Source organism: Felis catus, chromosome B1 (assembly GCF_018350175.1).
Source record: "Felis catus isolate Fca126 chromosome B1, F.catus_Fca126_mat1.0, whole genome shotgun sequence".
Taxonomy (NCBI): Eukaryota; Metazoa; Chordata; class Mammalia; order Carnivora; family Felidae; genus Felis; species Felis catus.
In genome coordinates, this window is record NC_058371.1 from 23,728,511 (window position 1) to 23,752,033 (window position 23,523).

Genomic DNA, 23,523 nt, shown 5'->3' on the forward strand with positions numbered 1-23,523 from the left:
GTAGGGCTGGTTTAGTGGTGATGAATTCCTTCAGTTTTTGTTTGTTTGGGAAGACCTTTATCTCTCCTTCTATTCTAAATGACAGACTTGCTGGATAAAGGATTCTCAGCTGCATATTTTTTCTGTTCATCACATTGAAGATCTCGTGCCAATCCTTTCTGGCCTGCCAAGTTTCAAAAGAGAGATCAGTCACGACTCTTATAGGTCTCCCTTTATATGTTAGGGCACGTTTATCCCTCGCTGCTTTCAGAATTTTCTCTTTATCCTTGTATTTTGCCAGTTTCACTATGATATGTCATGCTGAAGATCGATTCAAGTTACGTCTGAAGGGAGTTCTCTGTGCCTCTTGGATTTCAATGCCTTTTTCCTTCCCCAGATCAGGGAAGTTCTCAGCTATGATTTCTTCAAGTACCCCTTCAGCACCTTTCCCTCTCTCTTCCTCCTCTGGGATACCAATTATGCGTATATTATTTCTTTTTAGTGCATCACTTTGTTCTCTAATTTTCCCCTCATACTCCTGGATTTTTTTTATCTCTCTTTTTCTCAGCTTCCTCTTTTTCCATAATTTTATCTTCTAGTTCACCTATTCTCTCCTCTGCCTCTTCAATCCGAGCCATGGTCATTTCCATTTTATTTTGCATCTCGTTTATAGCGTTTTTCAGCTCCTCCTGACTATTCCTTAGTCCCTTGATCTCTGTAGCAATAGATTCTCTGCTGTCCTCTATACTGTTTTGAAGCCCAGCGATTAATTTTATGACTATTATTCTAAATTCACTTTCTGTTATATCATTTAAATCCTTTTTGATCAGTTCATTAGTTGTTGTTATTTCCTGGAGATTCTTTTGAGGGGAATTCTTCTGTTTGGTCATTTTGGATAGTCCCTGGAGTGGTGCGGACCTGCAGGGCACTTCCCCTTGCTGTGGTGTATAACTGGAGTTGGTGGGCGGGGCCGCAGTCAGCTCTGATGTCTGCCCCCAGCCCACCGCTGGGGCCACAGACTGGTGTATGCCTTCTCTTCCCCTCTCTAGGGGCATACGCCTCTCACTTTAGACGTAGCGGCACAGTGTCTACGTGAGGGGCACTTTTAAGAATGCGATATAGAATTAAATGTAATGAAGCTCCTGTCAAAGAAAGGCCTTTTATTTTTGACAAAATTTAATATCTGAGAGATGGGTATGTTAGCCATCCATTCCTCTCCATTCAAATTACACATTATTTCTATATTAAATTAGATCTACAGGAAGAAAACATATTGTATGTTATCACAAGTCCTACATGGAAAAACATCTTCAAAATTATCTCTTTAGCACTTATAGTAATTCTATTCTATTCTATTTATTTATTTTTGAAGGGGGGGAGGAGAAAACATGAGTGGGGGAGGGGCAGAGAGAGAAGGGGACGGAGGATCTGAAGTGGGCTCCGTGCTGACAGCAGAGAGCTCAATGTGGGACTTGAACTCACAGATTGTGTGTGAGTGTGTGAGATTATGACGTGAGCTGAAGGCAGATTATTAACCCATTGAGCCTGTCCTGGTGCTCCTATAGTAATTCTTTTTTGAAAAACTGTCAGTTGTCAGTTTGACTAATAATTTTGTCTCTAAGATACAGTGAAATATTTTTGTGCCCATGAGGACCCAAACAATATGATTTCCACAAAAATTTAATAAAATGAAAACTATGCAAACCAATTAGTTTTCTTTTTTAAAATTTTTATAATGTTTATTTAATTTTGAGAGAGAGAGAGAGACAGGCAAAGCGCAAGTGGGGGAGGGGCAGAGAGAGAGGGAGACACAGAATCTGAGGCAGGCTCCAGGCGCTGAGCTGTCAGCACAGAGCCTGATGCGGGGCTCGAACTGAGGAACCATGAGATCTTGACCTGAGCCGGAGTCAGATGCTTAACCAACTGAGCCACCCAGGTGCCCCACGGTTTTCATTTTTAAACTTAATTAGCATACACCTAAAACCGAATTCAGAGATAAAATTACAATAATCTGCAAATCTTTTATGTCTGGTACCATATATTTCTTCCATTCCCTTCAAATAGTTTGTTTTGTTTTATTTTTGCCCCCCTTTGTCTCATTTTACTTTACTTTTTACCTTCATGTCATCAATTAGTTTAGAACTATGTAGGATAGAGAAGAGTTACCACACTTCTCTCACTGAGCATAGGCATATTGAAAAGAACATAGGCCAGAATATTTGCCTTTGAGATTTAATTAGAAATTCTAGGACATGATCATAATAACCAGAAGCCATATGCCAATATTCAGTTTTAAATATTTGATGTAGTTTTCAACTAGAATGATGTCACTGATATTGATTTGCTTAATCCTTGGAAGAATCTAGCCAAGAGATAAATTTATGTGAAACATCTTGGGCTTCATAAAGTATTTTCACATGACCTGGCTGGTACTGTAATAGCCAGTCAGGAGGGACCATGACCTGAAACCAGATGAAGGCAGAGATCTGGCAGATGCCAGCAAGCAATCAAGTCTCTGAAGGTCAACTGAGGCCAGAAGGACTGACTGTGATGGGACATTAGTCAGCAACATCCAGGCTCTTGGGATATTCCAGAGTCATCGAATGTGTACTAATGAGGATGATTGAACTCCATGGCAGCTGTTTCTCTATTATGTGTGGGAAAATCCTGGCATTATTTGTATTCACTCTTAACACAAAACACATGGAGTCAGAGTGGGATTTTTATTTATTTATTTATTTATTTATTTATTTATTTATTTATTTATTTATTTATTTATTATTATTATTTTTAATGTTTATGTATTTTTGAGGAAGAGAGGGAGACAGAGTGTGAGCAGGGGAGGGGCAGAGACAGAGAGAGGGAGACACAGAATCTGAAGCAGGTTCCACGCTCTGACTGAGCCACCCAGGTGCCCTGAGTCAGAGTGGAATTTAACCCCTTAATAAAGCAGGACAATATTACCTCATTTTTGCTATTAAATCTTATATATTTTTTCCTTTTCTCAATATGCTAATGTATTAAAAAGGTAAATGCCTACTAGATTTCAATGGTTTTCCCAAATAAATATTTGGATCTTTACCTTCCCATGCTCTCCTTCCTGCCTTTTTTCTATATTTCATTCTTTCTCTCTTTTTTGTTATTCCTCTCTTCCTCCATTCTTTATTCTTGCTCTGTCTTTTGTATTAATATACTAAACAGCTTGAAAGGTGGATTTTATTTATATATTTTTGAGTTTAAGAACCCAGCACTTTAATATGGCATATGTTAAAATTAATTTAAATTTCCTGTAAAAAATGTAGTGAGGGGGCCTGGTTGGTTCAGTCATTTGGGTGTTGGACTCTTGATTTCAGCTCAGGTCATGATCTTGCTGTTGGTGAGTTCAAGCCCCATGTGGGGCTCTGTGCTGACAGCTCCAGGCCTACTTGGGATTCTGTCTCCCTCTCTCTCTGTCCCTCCCCTGCTCACTCTCTTTCTCTCAAAATAAATAACAGTAAATTAAAAAAAATTCTTTTAATGTAGTGGATACTGAGAGACTATCTATATGGTGTGTTCATTGGACTGTGACATTCTGGAAATTTAAGGAAATCCCTTTGATGCTCAGTTCTCTCAAAATTAAAACATCAACTGAATTCATACAGCAGTCCTAACAAACCAGGACAGCAAAGAGACAAAACAGATGAACATAAGGGAAGGCAAACAAAAATAATATAAAAACAGAGAGGGGGACAAAACAGAAGAGACTCAGAAATATGGAGAACAAACCGAGCATTGCTGGAGGGCTTGTGGGAGGGGGGATGGGCTAAATGGGTAAGGGGCATGAAGGAATCTACTCCTGAAATCATTGTTGCACTATATGCTAACTAATTTGGATGTAAATTAAAAAAAAACAAAAAAACAAAAAAACACATCAACTGAGTTCATACAGCAGTCCTAACAAACCAGGACAGCAAAACACGGTATCATTCCAACATTTGTTTAGAATTGTGAACTAAGTATAGGGGCACCTGGTGCTTAGTTGGTTGAGCGAGTGACTCTTGATTTTGGCTCAGGTCATGATCTCATGGTTCATGAGTGCGAGCCCTGTATTGGGCTCTGTGCTAACAGCGTGGAGCCTGCTTCAGATCCTCTGTCTCCCTCTCTCTCTGCCCACCTCCTGCACTCTCTCTCTCTCAAAATAAAAATAAACATTAAAACAAAAGAATTAAGTTGTACACCTGAAACTAACGTTACTGTGTTAGCTGTACTCAAATTAAAAAAAAGTTAATTAGCTTCACTGTGACAATCATTTTCACAATGTACGCATGTATCAAAATATCACATTGTACAACTTGTCAATTATACCTCAATAAAGCTGGGAACCTCCGCCATGCACCCCTTCCAAAGAAAATCAGTGCATATGAGATACTTAGATGATAAATGTGTATGCTCCAGTAAGTTTTCATGTTGATGATGATGATGCTTACTTAGAGTCTCCAAAACTTATCAAAGTCAAAGAAGAAAGTTTTTAATGTTAATAGTTCTATATATATTTACCTTATCAGTACAATTTATTTTAAAAACGTGGATTAGGTATAATTTGTGTAAGTGAAACATGATGACAAAATTCTTTCTTATAACCATTTATTATTGTGTACTTATTTTCTTTAAAATTGGCTGGAATTTGACTTATAAAGTAGTAAATGAGCATGTAAATGCTGTTAAAATTTAATATCTATGTTGCTGAAATATGAAATGTTTCAAAGTTTGAATTTAATAACCAGTGTTCTTCATAGTGGTTGTCCCATACATCAATCATGATTTATATTTTCCCTTTTGTGAATTCATCTACATTTTTCATACAATTAACTTCAGGCCCACTGAGATAATCTGCACTTCAGCTATCTACTTGCAAACAGATCCTTGCTGTTCAACACTGTTAAAGAAACCATCTCTGCTCTGTTGTAATTATCCTGTCCAAAATAAGTACGCTTCCCTTTTTCCTTTTTTTTCCTTATGTCCTAAGGTATCCACTGTCATTGGGCCTCCTGCCCCTTCTCCAGTGCTCAGAGGAATCAAAGACCATGGTACTGATTGACTTGTGCTTTTTCTGTCCATCTGAGACAGCAACGGAAAAGTAAAGCCAAACCAAAACCTGGAAGAGTGGCAGCTTTGCTGGGCCTGGACCAGGAATGTTGCCACTTTACTCCAGGAACAGCAGGGTTCTTTAAGGAGTTTCTTGTCTTTTCAAGCAACCTTAGGGAAGCTGTCATCCTCGGCCATTTCTGTCCATATATTTATAGGCATGCATTTTCTTGAGAAGAAAGAGTTAACCTTTGAGAAACATCTTTTTATAAATTGCTCTGTCTGCTGGGTCAGTTCTTAAAACATTTTCATTCCTGGTACATGAAAGTAAAGGACAAAACTCTTAACATGCAATTCTCTCTCTTTTTTTTAAAGCTGGAATTCTCATGTCGTGAGTGCAGTAAATTACTGATGTTAAGAAATTAAAACAAAAAGAAATGTCATGTGAATTAGATTAATGTTCTATCAAGAAAGAATGTTGTCTTTGCTACTGATAAATAAAGACCATGTTAATATTGTGTGGGTATACGCATATACTAAATAAAAAAATAAAATTTTAGATTTAACTGCAGCAGTACAGGAAGTATTTCAGATTTCTAGATAAAGATGTTAGAGAATATACTTGAAATAAACATAATACAATAATAACAAATCTTTAACAAATTAAGGTTTTAACATATTAGGATTTTTAGCTTCAAATTCAATTTACTATGTTGAGAAAGATTTGAGAACCTTATTCATTTGATTATTCTTCCTGAAGTTTATTTATATAAAATAAATGCTAAATATTGTCCCTAAAAACCATATCCCCACTCTGACCATTATTTTTTTTCTTCGTTAAAGAATCTAGAAAAAAAGAATCTAGAATTCTATGGATAAATCTTTGTTTTATGTAAATTGGATGGTGTGCTTTTTGCTTTTTGCTTTGTTTTTTGTTTTTTGGGGTTTTTTTTTTTTTTTTTTTGCACCTAATATTCATTAGTTGAATTATCTTCCTTAAAGAATACCAAAATATATGGAACTCATGATAGATTTTTGGTTTGTCAACACAAAATGAACAAACCTTTTAAAAGAAGAGACAAGTTTTATTTGAGCCCAAGTTAGGACTGTTGCCCAGGATACACAATCTTCACAAAGAAGAGAGTACGCTCCAGGGAAGAAACATTTGGTGCAGGGCTATATATGTTTTTTTTTTTTTTTTTTTTTTTAACATAAAGAGTTACAAATCATCATGATGAAGGACATTTCAGAAAGTTACAGACTTCATCTTGTTTTTAGTATGTGCAAGGCTGTATGACTTTAATCTTATGGGAACCAGGGAGTTTTTTGTTTTTTTTCTTTTTCTTATCTTTATGTTTGGAATGCTCCTTTTGGGTTACTTAGTTATTTATTTTAACAGAACAGATGTGCAACGTGTGCTTGGGGCAGAAATAGAACCCGTGCTTTGAGGCTTTATTGAGTAATTTTGAGCTTGGTAAATGCGAACAGATAGCTTCCCAGGGAGCCCAGAAGCAGGCCCACAAAGGGAAATGTTGAAATTTTCCTGTATTTTGTCAGCTTGTCATGAAGCTAAATTAATATTTTCTAATACCCTTTATATCTATCAAATGACAAAGTGGCGACTCCTAACAGTGTTGTTCCATTGTCCATCTGTGCCCACCAATCCTGCCCCTTTGGCTTCTAAGATTCTCATTAGCACCATTTCTATTATTCCTTTCTTTTCTTTTTCTTTGTTATTAATTTTTTTAAGTTTATTTATTTTGAGAGAGAGAGAGAAAGCATGCATAAGAGTGGGGGAGGGTCAGAGAGACAGAGACACAGAATCCCACATAGGCTCCAGGCCTCCAAGCCTAGAGTCCAGTGAGGGGCTGAAACTCAGGAACTGTGAGATCATGACCTGAGATGTGATCAAGAGTCAGATGCTTAACTAACTGAGCCACCCAGGTGCCTCCCCTCCCCCTCTTTTTTTTTTTTTGCAATTTATTTAAATTCAAGTTAGTTAACATATAGTATTGTTTCAGGAATGGAATCCAGAGATTCATCACTTACATACAACACCCTGTGCTCATTTGAACAAGTGCCCTCCTTAATCCCCATCACCCATTTAGCCCCCTCCCCCCTCCCCCCAGCAAACTTTCGTTTGTTCTCTGTATTTAAGAGTCCCTTATGGTTTGCCTCCCTCTCTGTCTTTATTTTCTTTTTCCTACATTTATCTATTTATTTATTCTGTTTATTTTTTTATTCTGTTCACAAGAGTTTCTTCACAGTGGCAGAAGCCTTGGTGGCTTTAAGCCTAACTTGCGCTTACTTAGATTTTGATGGAATTTCTTGTTATAATTCATTTCCCCAAGGCGCCCCCGTGGTTTAAGCTGTGGATTTACCCCCAGGCTTCTGAGTCCCCTAACACTGCCATCTTGCTTTCTTGGACTGAGCCTTAGCCACGATTTTCCCATATTGAAACTACCCTCTTTAATTCCACCAGACTTACTGTTTCTGGCTGCCAGGGCACAGTCCCTGGGCCCCTCAAGGCCCCCCTGAGATGCTACCTTACTGATGGGGTGGGCCGCAAACACACGTGTTCAGGCCCACTAAGCCTCACTGGAAACACCTGGAGACTCTCCCCACCCCAGGTTTCCACCTGGAAGGAGTTAAGATAAATTCCAAGAAGGCGGAATCCAGCTGGAAGGAGTTAAGATAAATTCCAAGAAGGCGGAAGGCAAAACGAGCTGTGCGCCCTCTCGGCGAGACTGCGGGGAGGCCGGGGCCCTTCCTGCATCTTCAGCAGCGGCCTCCAGTGCCATCTTGTCGCCAGCACTGCCAGGTGACGAAACAGGCAAGTTAGTAACGAGTTTGATGTCCCTTTATTTAGGGAAAACAGCCCCCGGATTGGGTGGGGGAGCGGGTGGATGTGGTACCTTCCACCCCGCGGCACACTCTCCCCCAGGGATTTGGGGGCAAGCTTGGGGTTGCTTTCTAGAGTCTTAGAAGAGGCAAGGCGGAGACAGGGCATGGAGGTCAGGGATTTCCCTACAAGGCCTGCCGGCCGTGTTTTCTAGCGTCAGGTAATCTCGCGAGCTCTGAGCTGGAGGACGGTGATTGACGCGTGCGTGTTAGCTCTCCTGACACACGTTTGTTTGCGGGGGCCGCTGACTGGAGTTTAGATTTGTGACGTGAGCCAGGCCCCCCCCCCCCCCCCCCCCCCCCCGCAAGGCCTCCATTTCATGGGTCCTGATTGGTGAGTTAACTTGACCTTATCTGATATTTGAAATGTTATTTCCATGCCTTGCTTTCTGTTGTCTGGGAGGAGAAGCGTTTCCTCCACCCTCTTAAGTTGGGGAGTGTGGGCCTGCGAATTAAACTGAGGGAGGACATTAAAAAAAAAAAAAAGTATTTAAAACGAGGGGCACCAGGGTAGCTCCGTCAGTTAAGCGTCTGACTTCAGCTCAGGTCATGATCTCACAGTTCCTGAATCCGAACCCTGCTTCAGGTTCTGTGTCTCCCTCTCGTTCTCTCTGCCCGTTTCTTTCGGAAAGGTAATGGGTTTTTAGAAGAACAACGGGAGCTAAACTTTGTGGTGATGTTTGTTTGTGTAGGTGCAACTGGTCTCCACCCCCTGTCCCCAGATTGCTGTTAGGTTTACCCTTGCTTTGTCTCCTAGCAGTAATTCATCGCAGCTGCATTTTCTAGAAGTAGCTCCTTCTGTTCAGATAAGGGAATTTCTGAAAGGCTTCTTTCTGCATCTGTTGAATCTCCAATGTCTTCACCTTAAAACATTGTCCTATCGACTCCGGGGTTCCAAGTGGGTCCCCATACTGAAGTTTCTAATTCCATTTTTAGATTTCCTTGTAGCAATATCACTAGCTGTATTGAGTATAAAATAAAATTTGAAAACACGAATGAAAACAAAACAAAAAACCTACAGTAACCTGCAAGCTTATGGCAGAGACTGAACTTTTTGCGTGATCAGCAGCAATTGTTTTGGTGACATAATTTATAACTTTCTATTTCCATGAGATATGAAATTGCACATTGCCTTTAAATTCCATCCTAGATACAGTGAAGTAGAGAAGGGATCTTGAAGTGATTTTTTTTTTTTTTTAATACATCAAACGGAGCACAATTAATAAATGGCCTCCTGGGGATTTTGCACAGTATCCTAAAGGAATCAACTTCTTTCACTCTGCTGATAACCTGCTGTGTTGTAGCTGTAGAAGAATTCCATATGAAGAGCAAATACTATGAGAATAATTTTAGTCTTTTTAACTATGACCATATTTATATTCTGCCTTCACACATCCAATTCTGTTATCTCACTGCTTCTGGGCACACATCCAGAAAGGTTCATCTCCTTTTTTTCTGAAAATTAGGGAAGTGAAATATACACATTTTTGGTAAAAATATACTGAATTGGGAAATTTTAAATTTTCTGTTAGAAATATCACAGTAGATAATAGCAACCATTCCATCAAATCAAGGTGGCATTAGAGGGTGTCTAGAATAGATTCTTCTGGGAATCAGTGCTGTGAAAGCAGACTGCCCAAACCACTGCTCTGAAGTTACACAATAGTTTCACTTGAATTTATAATTTTCTGCCAGAAAATGGTCCTTCAAAGACAGGCAAATTTTAAAATTCTAGTTCAGAAAAAGATATATTATTTCACTTTAAAGGCCTTAAATCCACTTGAAAGACAAGAATGTAACAATGTGTATAAGTCTAAATGGAAATTGTAAAATTAATTCATTGTTAGAAATTGATGGAAATTTTAGGTCTTCCTCTGTGGTTGAGTTTAAAATAGGGAAGTCTATGTAAGACGGATTTTTCCGAGGTTCTTTATTGACCCCCCCCCCCCCTCCGGAATCTTGGCAATTAGGTCTTTAATTTTGCCCTCTTAGGGTACCTTTCTTTCTTCCACACATGTAATATATACATGTTGCCTTGAGTTGTTATTTTGTCTTTAAATATATGCAAAATACTTGATGCCGTAAAAGATGAGGATGATTGGGGCGCCTCCGTGGCTCAGTCGGTTGAGCGTCCAACTTCGGCTCAGGTCACGCTCTCACAGTTTGGGGGTTCGAGCCCTGCGTCGGGCTCTGTGACAGCTCAGACCCTTGAGCCTGCTTCGGATTCTGTGTCTCCCTCTCTGCCCCTAAGCCATTTGCATTCTGTCTCTGTCTCTCTCAAAAATAAATAAACATTAAAAAAAAACTTAAAAGATGAGCATGATATCTTACATTGTTTTATGTTCCTAGTGTCTAGTGAAGTAAACTCTTCCACATGTGTTTTTGTATTCATGATTCTGAATATGAGGGTGCAAGCATCTTATTTTGGGAATCAGGGAGTATCCTTTAGAACTATATAACCTATATCCACTTGAATCACTATTTGTCAAATAATATTAATTTAGCAAAAAATGTTTATTCTGCAACAAATGAGGGAATGAGTTATATTTTAAATTTGAAAGCATTATTCCTTCAAGACCATCTTTATTTATTTATTTTTAAATATAATTTTTTTAGGTTATTTATCTTTTGAGAAAAAGAGAGTGTGCGCAAGTGAGCAGCAGGAGAGGCAGAGAGAGACACAGAATCAGTGTAGAGCCCGATGTGGGGCTCGAACCCATGAACTGTGAGTCATGACCTGAGCCGAAATCAAGAGGCAGATGCTTAACTGACTGAGCCACCAGGCACCCCAAGGCCATCTTTATTTAATCCTTCTATATCAAACATATTTTTTAAGAAATGGTGAGCACGAGACTAATGGCCTAGCCCAGTAACAGTGTCGTTACAAAGGTTAGTTGTAAGCGGCCTTTTCATGCTTTTTGTGGTATTTCTCTAGCTGCTCCCGCGTCATGTCTTAGTCAGCTGGTTCCCCAGGGTCTGAAGCTGACCAAGGGATAGTTGAAATAAAGCAGCCAAAGCAGGGATGAGCACGATTTGGCATGGCTTCAAGTTCCATCAATGCTGTGGTGGGAAGGAAAATAAAATCAAGGGTATTCAGATAAATGACAGGTGATTGGAACTCTCTGAAACCACCAGAACCATTCCATTACACTAGAATGTCGCATCAAGTGTGTTTTCATGGGTTACTATTTCTTGGGTATGTAAAAACGATGCAAATTGCCATTTTCAGTTTTATTTTTTAATCTAGGGTTTCTGTTGTTTAGTCTGTTCTTTACATTTCTAAAGGCCTTTCATTGGTTGAACATATTTGGACCCCTACAGAATGTAATCTTTTATTAAATTGGAACAGAATGTATGAAAGAGGAACACAAAGTCATCGTTATAGCAGTTGTTCAATTTGTTGATTGTCGCAAAGTTTCCATCCGTAAAAGGATGTCAGGGACTAGTGAAATTCCTCTGGAAGCAAATTGTGGCCACTGTTGCTTAAACTTTGAGCATACCAGTGGTTCGTTGGAGTTGCTTTTTTTGGGAGATATCCTCTTTATCCATAATCTTTGTCTGTTTCTCCTTAAGAATGTCTTTGGCTTGTTCCTCAGAGTAGAATGCTTTCTGTTGCTTTTCTCCCAATTATTTTTTAAAAACTGGAGGTATGTTTAGTTGACTTATTCATTATCTTACCTCCACTGGATATTTCTTTCTGTAATTACACTTTGTAAGTGCTTGAGAACTTGGTAAAAGCAGTACATTTGGACAAGGTTGTCCAGTTTTTCCTATAATGTAGACAGTGATATCTGGAGTGACAGATTTGCTGGCATGTGATCCAGGAATCATTAAGTGCCACTTTCAAATCTTGTTATAGCACCTTTTCAGTTTGGGTTATTATTATCATTTGAAGCTCTGCTCCTGAGTGTCCGATAGCCTGGTCCCATAGACAATAATCCCAACTCTACACAAAAAGTCATAAGCTTAGCATGCACTCCAAGTTACTATTTATAGTTCATTCAATTTTCAAGCAGTAGACCATTTACCCAAAGGAGCCCAGATAATTAGTAGCGAGTCTTACTTCTACCCTTTACTGGTGGTAGTTTCTACACTCTTTTTTGTTGTTGTTGTTTTAATGTTTGTTTAGTATTGAGAGCAAGAGAGAGACAGGGTGTGAGTGGGGGAGGGGCAGAGAGAGAGAGAGAGAGAGAGAGAGAGAGAGAGAGAGAGAGAGAATGAATATATCCAGGGTAGGCTCCAGGCTCTGAGCTGTCAGCACAGAGCCCAATGCAGGGCTCAGTTTCAGGAACTGTGAGATCATGACCTGAGCCTGAGTTGGATGCTTAACCGACTGAGCCACCCAGGTGCCCCAGTTACTACACTTTTAAAATGGGAAAGTAAGCTCCATGTGAAGGATTATGGGTGAGTCTAAGCAATAACATTTATGGACAGCAGGAAGATTAATAAATAATAAATTGTAGACATTGCTACTTTTAAAATGTACCATGGGTTAATGTTAATACTCATTGATCTTAATTGTTCAGTCTCTATTTTGACTTTTATGTTTTTTCTAGTTCTATTTGTGTGTTCTCTGAGATGAGTACAAAGAACAATACATATAAAATTGATGTCTGGCTTATGTTCATTTTATTTATTTAACAAATATTACCAGCATTACCAAATGTTACCAACAAAAATTATATTCTAAATAATTTTAAAATAATAATTCATTGAGGCACCTGGGTGGCTCAGTCAGTTAAGGGTCTTGACTAGTAATTTCAGCTCAGGTCATGATGTCACGATTCATGGGTTGGAGCCCTGAGTTGGGCTCCACAGTGGCAGCACTGAGCCTGCTTGGGATCCTCTCTCTCTCTCTCTCCCTCTATTTCTGCCCCTCCCCTGCTCTCTCTCTTTCAAAATAAATAAACTTAAAAAATATTAATTACTTGAATCAAACTAACAGTATGAAAGCTGAGTATTGTTATTATCCCCATGACATACATAAAAATGAAAAAAAAATTAACATTTATTTATTTTGAGAGATAGCAAGTGAGCTGGGGAGAGGCAGAGATCGAGAGAGAGAGAGAGAGAGAGAGAGAGAGAGAGAGAGAGAGAGAGAGAGAGAGAGAGAAAATATCCCAAGCAGGCTCCACACTGTCAGCACAGAGCCCGGTGTGGTGCTCGAACTCCTGAACCGTGAGATCATGACCTGAACCAAAACCAAGATTTGGACACTTACCAACTGAGTCAGCCAGGTGCCCTTAAAAATGAAAATCTTACGTATGGTCACAGAGCTAGACATCAGGGGAGAGGTTTTGAAAGTGTTCAGTCAGCCGTTGGAGTCCCTGCCACTAACCAAGACATATGCTGCCTCCAGGTTGATTAATCATTTTTAGGTACCAATTTAGTTTTCAAAATATTTTTAAAAAATTCATTAGCTGACTTTTGGCAGTGATTCTGTAATGTATGCTGGTCATTGTTACAGTTCTTACAGTGAGGAAAACGAATTCTGGAGATAACTGGATATTCTTTTTTTTAGATGTTTATTTTTGAGAGAGAACAAGTGCGTACAAGTGAGGGAGGAGCAAAGAGCAGAAACAGATTTGAAGCAGACTGACAGCAGACAACCAGATGTAGGGCTGGAACTCACAGACCCTGAGATCATGACCTGAGCTGAAGTCTGACGCGTAACTGACTGAACCACGCAGGTGTCCCAATATCCGGATTTTTTGTGCCTCCACAGAAATCGATGGGTCAGAAACCCCATCTAAGTTGTTCTGACTGCGTGCTCTCCCCAGAACCCTAATGAAGTTCCCTAAATATATATTAAAAATCAAGATTATCGTTTAATCAGACAAAAATCTGAGAGAAAATTCTATGAGAAAGTAAAATACAGAGTTGTTTCCATTTTAATGAATTACTCCATTTACTTAGCTACTTTATTATCACTTGTTTACATACAAATTTCTCTAGACTTCAAATGAGTGTTGCATATTTCTAAGTAGGAACATCCTCATTAGAGGATTCTTGAATTTATAAAACGGTTACATAAAATTTGTTTAAAAGATGATACATTTTATTTAAAATAAAATTAAAGATTTAAAATCTTACTATAAGAATTAGTAAGTCTGTGTTTGTCCTTCATGAATGAAAAAGTTTTCTTAACACACACTATCCAGAAATTGAGGATTTATCTGGGAATAAGTGGGATGAAGTTGAGAGGTATGACGATGGTGATGGATACTCTGTTGCTACCTTTACTTCAGATGCAACAGTTTAATCAGTGAAGTCCTCCCTAAGAAGGACAAGTAAAGAAAATTGGGAAGAAGAAAATAGGAAGATGTTCACTTCTTCTCTCCCTAATGAAGACTGTGTGGTATCTTCCTGAATATCAAGTAAAAAAATCAGGTGATCACTTTAAATAGAATTTGATAGGCTTTGATATTGTCTATATCACTAAGAGGGCAAAACATTGTTGGTTTCCTTTTATGGATATGTTTTCCTATTTAAATGAAATAATAATAGTCGTAGTACTAACTGCCCTCATATGCTTTAGAAATACAGTAAGAATAACAAGAGATAATGGAACTGAAAACATCCTAAAATATGAAAAACCAAGCAAATAGGTTGTATTATGGTTCCATTTTTTTGCACTCACCTCTTCATTACTCTAATGAAAAGTACAGACGGTATAAAACAGAAAAGACAAAAAAATCATGTAGTTCTTTTCAAATGCAGTCAGAATGCATACACATGGCGAGAATACACATTTACAAATACATAATCTCGCCTTGACTTTTCCTTCAGTTGAGCCCTGTTGTAAATGTTCTAGAACCTTATATAGGAGGAATAGGATGCAGAGTTAGTGATCTATTAACACACAGCTCAGAACTGACAGTCTGCATTTTGTTGGTCAATTTATAATAAGAGATGCTTGCCATGGATCAATAGATCACCATGAAATGTCTAAACCAATGGAAGAATTGAAGATTCAAATAAAGAATCTAATCTTAATGTTACATTACCAGAAATGATTTGGACAGTCTTTCTTGCTCAGTAGTTTTATTGATTAAACTTTGTAAGAACCGTTGAGTTAGGAATGAACTTGATATTCAAGATCCCTTCAATAAATTTTCCTTCTGCTTGGTTAAAGTCATAATGGAAAAAAGAATAATTATAATGCAACCAAAAAGAAAATCTCATGCTTAAATTAAGGGCTACCTTGTTTTTGGAATTTTCAATATTTTCTTTTAAATCATTTTTGTCAATAAAGCATTAAATAAAGTTAATTATAATGGTGAGATTGCAGTGAAAGTATAAATTATGACTGATAATTCAGGCAGAGAGAAATTTATTTGGCAATGTATACTTGATTAGCTAATAGCTGTACCTGCTAAGTACACCAGGACCTATTTTATCTAATGAAGCTGATGTATAGTCAAACTGTCCATCTGAAAAGATGTGACTACTCCCAAAATTATGTTGCTTAATGGAAAGTCATATACCTACTATGCCTTGAGTATCACTGCTTTTTCTGATACTGAGTAAGGATATCATGCACAGACCTGCAGTAGATTAATTAAGAAAACAAAGTTTGTAAATAATTAAAGGACTAGATGCTGTTCTTTTGAAAATAGTTATGCCTTGGTTGTTACATGAATCCACCAAATACTCTGAGGTACCTGCATACTTATGAGTATAGATTAATGCCACCTACTTGTACAGGACTAGTTACCCATAATGATTTTTTGAGGGGTGGGGTAGAAAAAAGAGAAACTATGCTCATGTTTAGATGGACAAAGTAAAACGAAGAAAAGGTGCCATCTCACAGAATGGGATCTTAGTTATAAAACTACAGAATATGAAGTCAAATTGCTTGTTTGCCTTTAAAGGAAGTTTTGTTAAATATTACGTATAGATTACAAAATATGATCTTCCATAATCGAGTATTGACTTATACCAGATACAGTGCACAGTGTAGTAAGGTCACTGGTAAATTTGAGGCATACTTGAAAAAATAGGCTGGCACAGTAACAGTTACACATTTCTGCAAACGTTGAGTTGAGAAAAATATCTTCTTACTTGTTCACCTTATTCTTGAACTATTTTCCTCTTTTCTTCCATGCTATCTATATCCTGGTAAGACTTTGATCAAATATTCACTGTAAGTTATTGTTTGCTATTTGGGGTGTCAAAATTTTTGGCTTTCTTGAGTATTGAATCTTGTTTCTCTATGCTATACCTATATTATCTAAACAGGATGACCATCACTATAAGTATTTTATAATCTTAAGGCAGTAGATAAGAAATCAAAGACTTTTGGTAGAAATCTGATCTGTAAGTTTACTATTTACCAGTGTCATGGAGTGTACTTTTAAAAACTAATTTTTAAAATATTTGCAAAAAGGATTTTAATTCTTATATAGGTAGTACTATTATTTTATAAACCAAAGTATACAGTATATTAATATATATTTAGCTTGTACTTTAAATGCAACTCTAATCTTTTAAATACCAATACTTCATCAATTTACTGAAAAACATGTTAAAATGGCTAACATTTATTAGAAATGTGAGGATAGATATATTTTATTTCTTGAGTACCCGGTCTTTCAAGTAAATAGCCGATAGACACATACAGTTTTTCCCCCCAAAGGTTTGATACTCAGATTTTTTTATATGGTGCCATTTATCTAGATGTATGTAAACTTTGTACACCTTTAACGCTAGGGAGGATATCCATACTTTTTTTTTTTAATCTTTGAACTGTCTTTAGGAAAGGGGGTGGAAAAAAACAGGAAGATCAATAAGATAGATATGAAAGAGCATTTGCTGGCTGAAAAACATATCTTTACTACAGTAAGAACCACAGATGAGATGCAGCAAATATGTGTCATGCTTAATTCCAAATGAAGCCACTTGCCAATCCTTTTACTTGCAGAAGTTCTGCAGTGTTAGCAACCTAATAGCAATGATCTGGGGAGCTGCTGGGCTGGCTCTTAGTTAAAGCAGCAACTTCTGTAACGTGAGACCTTCTAAATTGTGAATATAACAACAGGGTTTCCCAAAATAAGTCCCGGTGTGTTGAAAGGAATAATATGGTTTTTAAAAGCATGCAAAGGAATTACTAATATTCGTGGAGAATGTCTTCCTCTGCCTTTGCCTATTTGTTGGGTAAGATTTTTGGAACGACATTTTTTTTTTTTAAGTTTATTTATTTTGAGAGAGAAAGAGCACACGTGGGGGAGGGGCAGAGAGAGAGATTGAGGGAGAGAGAAAATTCCAAGCGGGCTCCACATTGTTGGCACTGAGCCCTACAGGGGCTTGACCTGTAAATCAAGCTTAAGAGACTGTGACCTAAGCCGAAACCAAGAGTCCCGTGACGCTTGGCCAACAGAGCCCTGAGACGCCCCTGGAACAACATTTGAAAGAACCTGTTAGAAATTATTTCCAATGCTTCTGTTTTGTATGTTGCCTCATTTAGATTTTAAAGTATTATTCTGACAGGTATTATTCTTGGAATTTATGTACTGTAACTCAAGGAACTCTCTTGATAGACGTGTAGGCAATGTAGGCATTTTTCAGTGCACGTTACCTGTTTCCAGACTTTTGCCAAATAGATTTCTCGGCTGGCTAGGAAATGCTGGTGGACAGAGAAAACTCACCTGATACAAGAGCTTTCAGACCTAACCAGGAGTGTAGACAAAGGTTGAGTCGAAGAAACTACAATTGCCAGTGTGAGAAGGAATTAGGGGTAAACTGAGGGATGCAGAGGCTAGCATAGATACAGAGATGGGAGCTGAGACCTTCATGCCTCTCAGACTCCTTATTTTGCTTTTGTTTGTGACACGAGTGCATTCACGTTTCACGTATATGTACTCACAGTATGTGTGTGTGCATACGTTACGTATGTTTGCATATATTTATGATTACAGGTTACACAATTTCTCCAAACTTATGCTTCAGAAGTGTTTATTTCTGAATAATCTCTCATACCCTTTAAAAAGGATGCATTCTTGTAACTGTAGTGGTGATCACCCATGTATTTTTCTACTTTATATACTTACTATTACAAAAGTGCGAAAGAAGATGGTTCCCATGTGAGGTGATGGGTATGTTTATTAGCTTTATTGAGGAAATTATTTCACAGTGTGTACATATACCGAAGCATCAAGTTGTAGGCCTTTTTTTTTTTTTTTAATTTTTTTTTCAATGTTTATTTATTTTTGGGACAGAGAGAGACAGAGCATGAACGGGGGAGGGGCAGAGAGAGAGGGAGACACAGAATCGGAAACAGGCTCCAGGCTCTGAGCCATCAGCCCAGAGCCTGACGCGGGGCTCGAACTCACGGACCGTGAGATCGTGACCTGGCTGAAGTCGGACGCTTAACCGACTGCGCCACCCAGGCGCCCCTTTTTTTTTTTTTAAGGCAGTTTTTAAATTGTCTATCATACCTCTATAAATCTGGGACATCGTGAATTTCATGATTATACTCTAAGCTAGAACATTTTTGTTTATTCTACAAACGTGATTCTTTTTCCCTTCATGCATTTATGACAATCAGCTATCTTAGGGACTGCTATGAAGCATGATAGCTTTAATTTTATCATTCTAATGACTAGAGAGCTGTATTGATTTTTCTTTTAAGCAACTTCCTTTGGAAAACCTATTATTAGAGAAATCTTTGTTGCCTTTCCTGCCTGCTGCCATTTTCCCACATTGATTTCTGACTGATATTTTTCCGAGACCTGTTATTATGTACAAATATTTTTTTAATGAGTGTAGTACTGTCATTAAATACATCACATACAAAATTTACCATAGTGAATGCATACATAGATTTTACTTAAGTTTCATGACAAAATTAAATAAATGTGCAGCACTAAGGTGGAAGAAGGTCTGTCTGAAGGACAGGCTTTGTGCATACTTTCGTCAAGGAGACCTCGCAGTATGTTCTTTTAGGGAAACCGTAAGCTTTTCAGGCCTATGTGATGAGCATTTATTATGAAAAAAGATATTACAAAGTAAGGTTAAACTAGTATTGTTGATTTAGCATAAACATTTCAAAACCTTCAACATGTGGAGGTGAATTGTGAATCTTCCCAAATGTAGTTTTCCCAAATGTATTTAACCAAGGGCCATCTTTTCTAAGACCGTATTTTCAGCATGCAGTTTAGATAATATTGGTCTGGATATTTAAAATTATAACAAGATACATAAATACGTATTTTTTACACATTCCTGCATTAATTAAACTAATATTTAATTAATAATTTTAAATAATTACACTTTATTTTTAAAGGCATACCAATATGTTTGTTAATTAATATGGCAATCCTGTTTTTTAAAAAATACACTGAACAGTTAGGATAAGATTTCTCTATTTTTAATTAAATGAAAATGAGTTATAAAGATATTAGCCAAAATATATACCTTCCCACGTTGTTTTTGCTTTTCACTCTACCACATTGGATATATTTATTTGTGGTAGTGTGATTGTTAAATTTATCATAATAATTTTATTAAGTAGAACAAACAAACTAAACTACCAATCTAAACCAAACCAGAATGATTAAATAAGTGGGTAGCTATACAATTTATTCTCTCACTGTTTAGTGTTAGTCTTTTTCCTTTTTGGAACACAGTTAAGAATTGGAAGCAGATCTGATGCAAGGAGACACTGTTGGTAGTTCTTCAAGGAGATAGAAAGATGTATTTCATTCCTGTTGAGGTCACGTTCAACTCAAAATTTCATTTTTCATTAAATCTGGAAGCTTCTGTATTCTGGCTAAAGAGCGGTATTTCAAAATGCAGCCAAGATCTGTATATATGCCATCATTTTTGACATTTTTATCCTGGCCTTCTCAGGCGAATGGTGACTTTCAGAGTTTTGCTCTGCTGTTCCATTGCTGACAGACATGGTCTATGAGTTAGAAACGTTACTTGACAAGTAACTATGACAACTTGGAAACATCATTACTATATTCCACATTATTTTGTCCTTATTTGAGGTGTACATTTACTTAAAATGTTTCACGAAAATGAAACCTTGGGAGTAAACTATATTCTAAATATATATAGCTCTAAACCCACAGCTACAGTAATAGGAAATCATTCCTGTGCTTAAGTAAGATGGATTCTATTTTCTTCCAAAGGACATTTCAGGAATTTTGTCCATCTAGAAGACTACACTTTGGAACCTTATGTTTGGTATCTTACATACGTTAAAAAAAAACAAAAATAAAAACAAAATGACAGACTGTAACTTTGCTTTTAAACCATTAAATAGAGCAGTAGCGACGTGTGTCTAATGTGTATAATCTTCAGAGAAGGACTTTGAAAAGAAATGTTTTCCTCTTTTATCTCTATTCATCTTTATCATTTAAAACACCATTGTAGGGGCGCCTGGGTGGCTCAGTTGGTTGAGCGACGGACTTCGGCTCAGGTCAGGATCTCACGGTTTGTGGGTCAGAGCCCCGCGTTGGGCTCTGTGCTGACAGCTCAGAGCCTGGAGCCTGTTTCAGATTCTGTCTCTCTCTCTCTCTCTCTCTCTCTCTCTCTCTCTCTCTCTCTCTGCCCCTCCCCCGCTCATGCTCTGTCTCTGTCTCAGATGTAAACATTAAAAAAAAATTTAAAAAACCCACCATTTTATCCTTTTCATCCTTTATTCATTTTACTTAAATGTCTTTAAACGAGAAAAAATGATGTGTCTAAAATAGTTGCATTCATAGCACTAACGCAGCTACTGTTTACCTTGGATATGGAAATAAAGAAACAACTTAAGTGATAGTTCACCAGAATATCATTATTTAAAAATTTTTTTTTAATGTGTATTTATTTTTGAGAGAGAGATTGAGAGAGTACGAGCAGGGGAGAGATCTAGGGAGGGGGAGACAGAATCTGAAGCAGGCTCCAGGCTCTGAGCTGTCGGCACAGAGCCTGACACAGGGCTTTAACTTAACTCAGGAGCTGTAAGATCATGCTGAGCCGAAGTCAGACGCTTAACCAACTGAAACACCCGGGTGCCCCCAATAATATCACTATTTTAAAATCCTCTGGTCTCTGAACAGTCTTTTTATCATTTTAACATATAGGTAAATGCTACTACGTATTAATTTCTATTAATAATTTTTTTGAAGTTTTATTCAAATTTCCATGTAGGATACAAAGTATGTTCAGTTGTTGAACCTAATTAGTTTTTAGGAAATAAATGGAAACAGGTAGATTGAAAGATGGAGGTATAATAATATGTATACACACATAAAATACTTGCAACATTAATACTCTATGGTCTTATGTATATATTTCAAAATGTATTCTCATTGTAACAAACTATAACTATAATCAGTAAAGCAGTACTTCAGTTTTGTAATAAGAAGTGAAGTTAAATTTCTCCATAGAAGTATTCATCATTGAGGTGCCTGTGTGGTTCAGGTGGTTCAGTCAGTTAAGCGTCCGACTCTTGATTTTTGGCTCAGGTCATGATCTTACGGTTGGTGAGTTCAAGCCCTGTGTCAGTCTTTGCGCTGACAGTGTGGAGCCTGCTTGAGATTCTCTTTTTCTCTCCCTCTCCCTCTCCTCCTCCCTCTCCCTCTGCCCTCCTCATTTTCTCTCTCTCTCTCTCTCTCTCTCTCTCTCTCTCTCTCTCTCTCACAATAAATAAACAAAATATTTTTAAAAATATTCATCATTTCTGAAATTTTATTATCAAAATTATCATATCTGATTCTTAAATTCACGTGATTGGTAGTCCAGGTTTAATTGCCAGAGATTATATGACTGACAACATGCTATGTTTTTTGTTTTTTGTTTTTTCTTATTTGCCAAATGCTGTCTCTAGTGTGGAGCTACTCTTTTTTTCAGTGGATATCTTAGTGTCCAGGAGTTGATTCAATTCTGTCTTTTCATGTGGGAGGGGCGATGGTGTCAGCACGTTCCTGTGAGATATGGGAAACAGTACGTCAGGATCCACTGTTTTTTGTTGGGATGTAGTCGACTGTAGTAGATTAGAGATGTGAGCCATTAGGATCCAATTGACCAGATATGGCCACTATGGAGACCATTGACAATTTGAATTATTCCTATAGTCTAGAGCTGTTTTCTGCTCACTGTGTCACTTTTCAGAAGGTGGAAATAAAATAAACATGGAATGTGTCAGAGAATTCAGAATGCTTTTAGTTTGATGAAACAGGTAAAATGATCTCTATCCCATCACTCCTCAAAGCAAAACAAAACACAACCCAATACGTATGCAGAAAGTATCATCTAATATTAGGTATCATAATGATACTAAGGTTGTTACGAACAAATCAGTGATCTGATTGTTGGGACTTTTAAGATAATTGTTCTGGTATAGATCGCTGAATATATTTGTTGCATCTCTCTTAAGGTTATTGCTTAAACTTTCATATCTTCTGGGATCTATTGTATTTTTAGTTGTGAAAAATACCATTTGGTTTTTAGTAAGTATATTAAAGTACAATACACATCGAACTAAATAATTTTTCAAATGAGTTATCAGGCATATCATGACATCATTATTATCCTCTTTCATAATAATAGAGATCATAAGAGAAAATAGTAAATTTACAGTGCCTGGGTGGCTGAGTGCGTTGAGCATCCAAACTCTTGATTTTGGCTCAGGTTATGGTCTGCTTGGTATTCCCTGTCTCCCTTAATTAAATTAAGTTAAATTTAATTTAATTAAAAAACAATTAAGGAAATTATGGGGCAGGTGGTCTATAGGAAGGAGTAACTCAGTGTCAATTTTAGCAATGCTTTCTGTTAACATCTATCCTGAAATATCTATCAATAGATTCACAAAATATGGACCAAAACTCCAGATTCAGCTATTAAAAAATTATTAGTCTTCTTCAAAATTTTGAGATTATTAAAGGTTTGCATGCACTTAAAGAAAACTGTAAGATTATAAATTTACTAAAAATAAGTTTTGAGATGTCACAAACACGGAGTCAAAAAAGAAATTTGGCAAGAGTCATTGCCTAATGATCTTATATATTAAATGGTGATGTAAGGAATGTGTAATGGCTTTTAACCAGCTGAATGAATATATCCCAGTGTGTGTTGATGAAAACTGTCATGAATTGGAGAGATACTGCCTTGCCTTAACCAGCTGAGACTTATCATTGATTGAGTATATGAAAGACATTACTGGTTTTGAAGATGATACAAGCTTGAAAGACTAAATAGAATCCTAAGTTTACTAACTTAACTAAGATGAAAAGTAATTATAATGCTTTAGATAATATAGCTGATTATTAAAGGACAGGGTGAGAATATAGTTACTTGATAGAAGCTCATGTATTATAGAGGGATTAACTGAGTACATGCTCTATTATGGTTAATAAAACTAAATGGTTATTAAAAGTGCAGTTCAGCTTTTTGCTGTTGATAGAAATAAGCTTTCCAAAATATGAGGTGTCACTCTATATTTACACAAAGAACAACACATGGAGAATTGTTGATTGTAGGTGACAGAATTGAGGGATGTTTATTAGCATTCGATGGACAAACCAAGGTACTTAGAGGAGGGGATCAGGCTAGCTCAATAGTTAAAACCATGCCTTTTGATTAAAA

At 37.2% G+C, this 23,523-nt stretch overlaps 1 protein-coding gene across 3 annotated transcripts in view; it reads left to right on the top strand.

Annotated features, from left to right (window-relative positions):
- SGCZ (sarcoglycan zeta) overlaps window positions 1-23,523 on the top strand; it is a 1,094,832-nt gene that overhangs the window by 286,925 nt on the left and 784,384 nt on the right. The window contains exon 1 of one of the 3 annotated variants that reach the window (XM_045056853.1): window positions 13,109-14,334. The exons of the other annotated variants lie outside the window; for them this stretch is intronic. The gene's annotated coding sequence lies outside the window, so the exon portion shown is untranslated. Of the gene's footprint in view, window positions 1-13,108; window positions 14,335-23,523 lie in introns of those variants that run through there. 3 annotated transcript variants of the gene reach the window in all.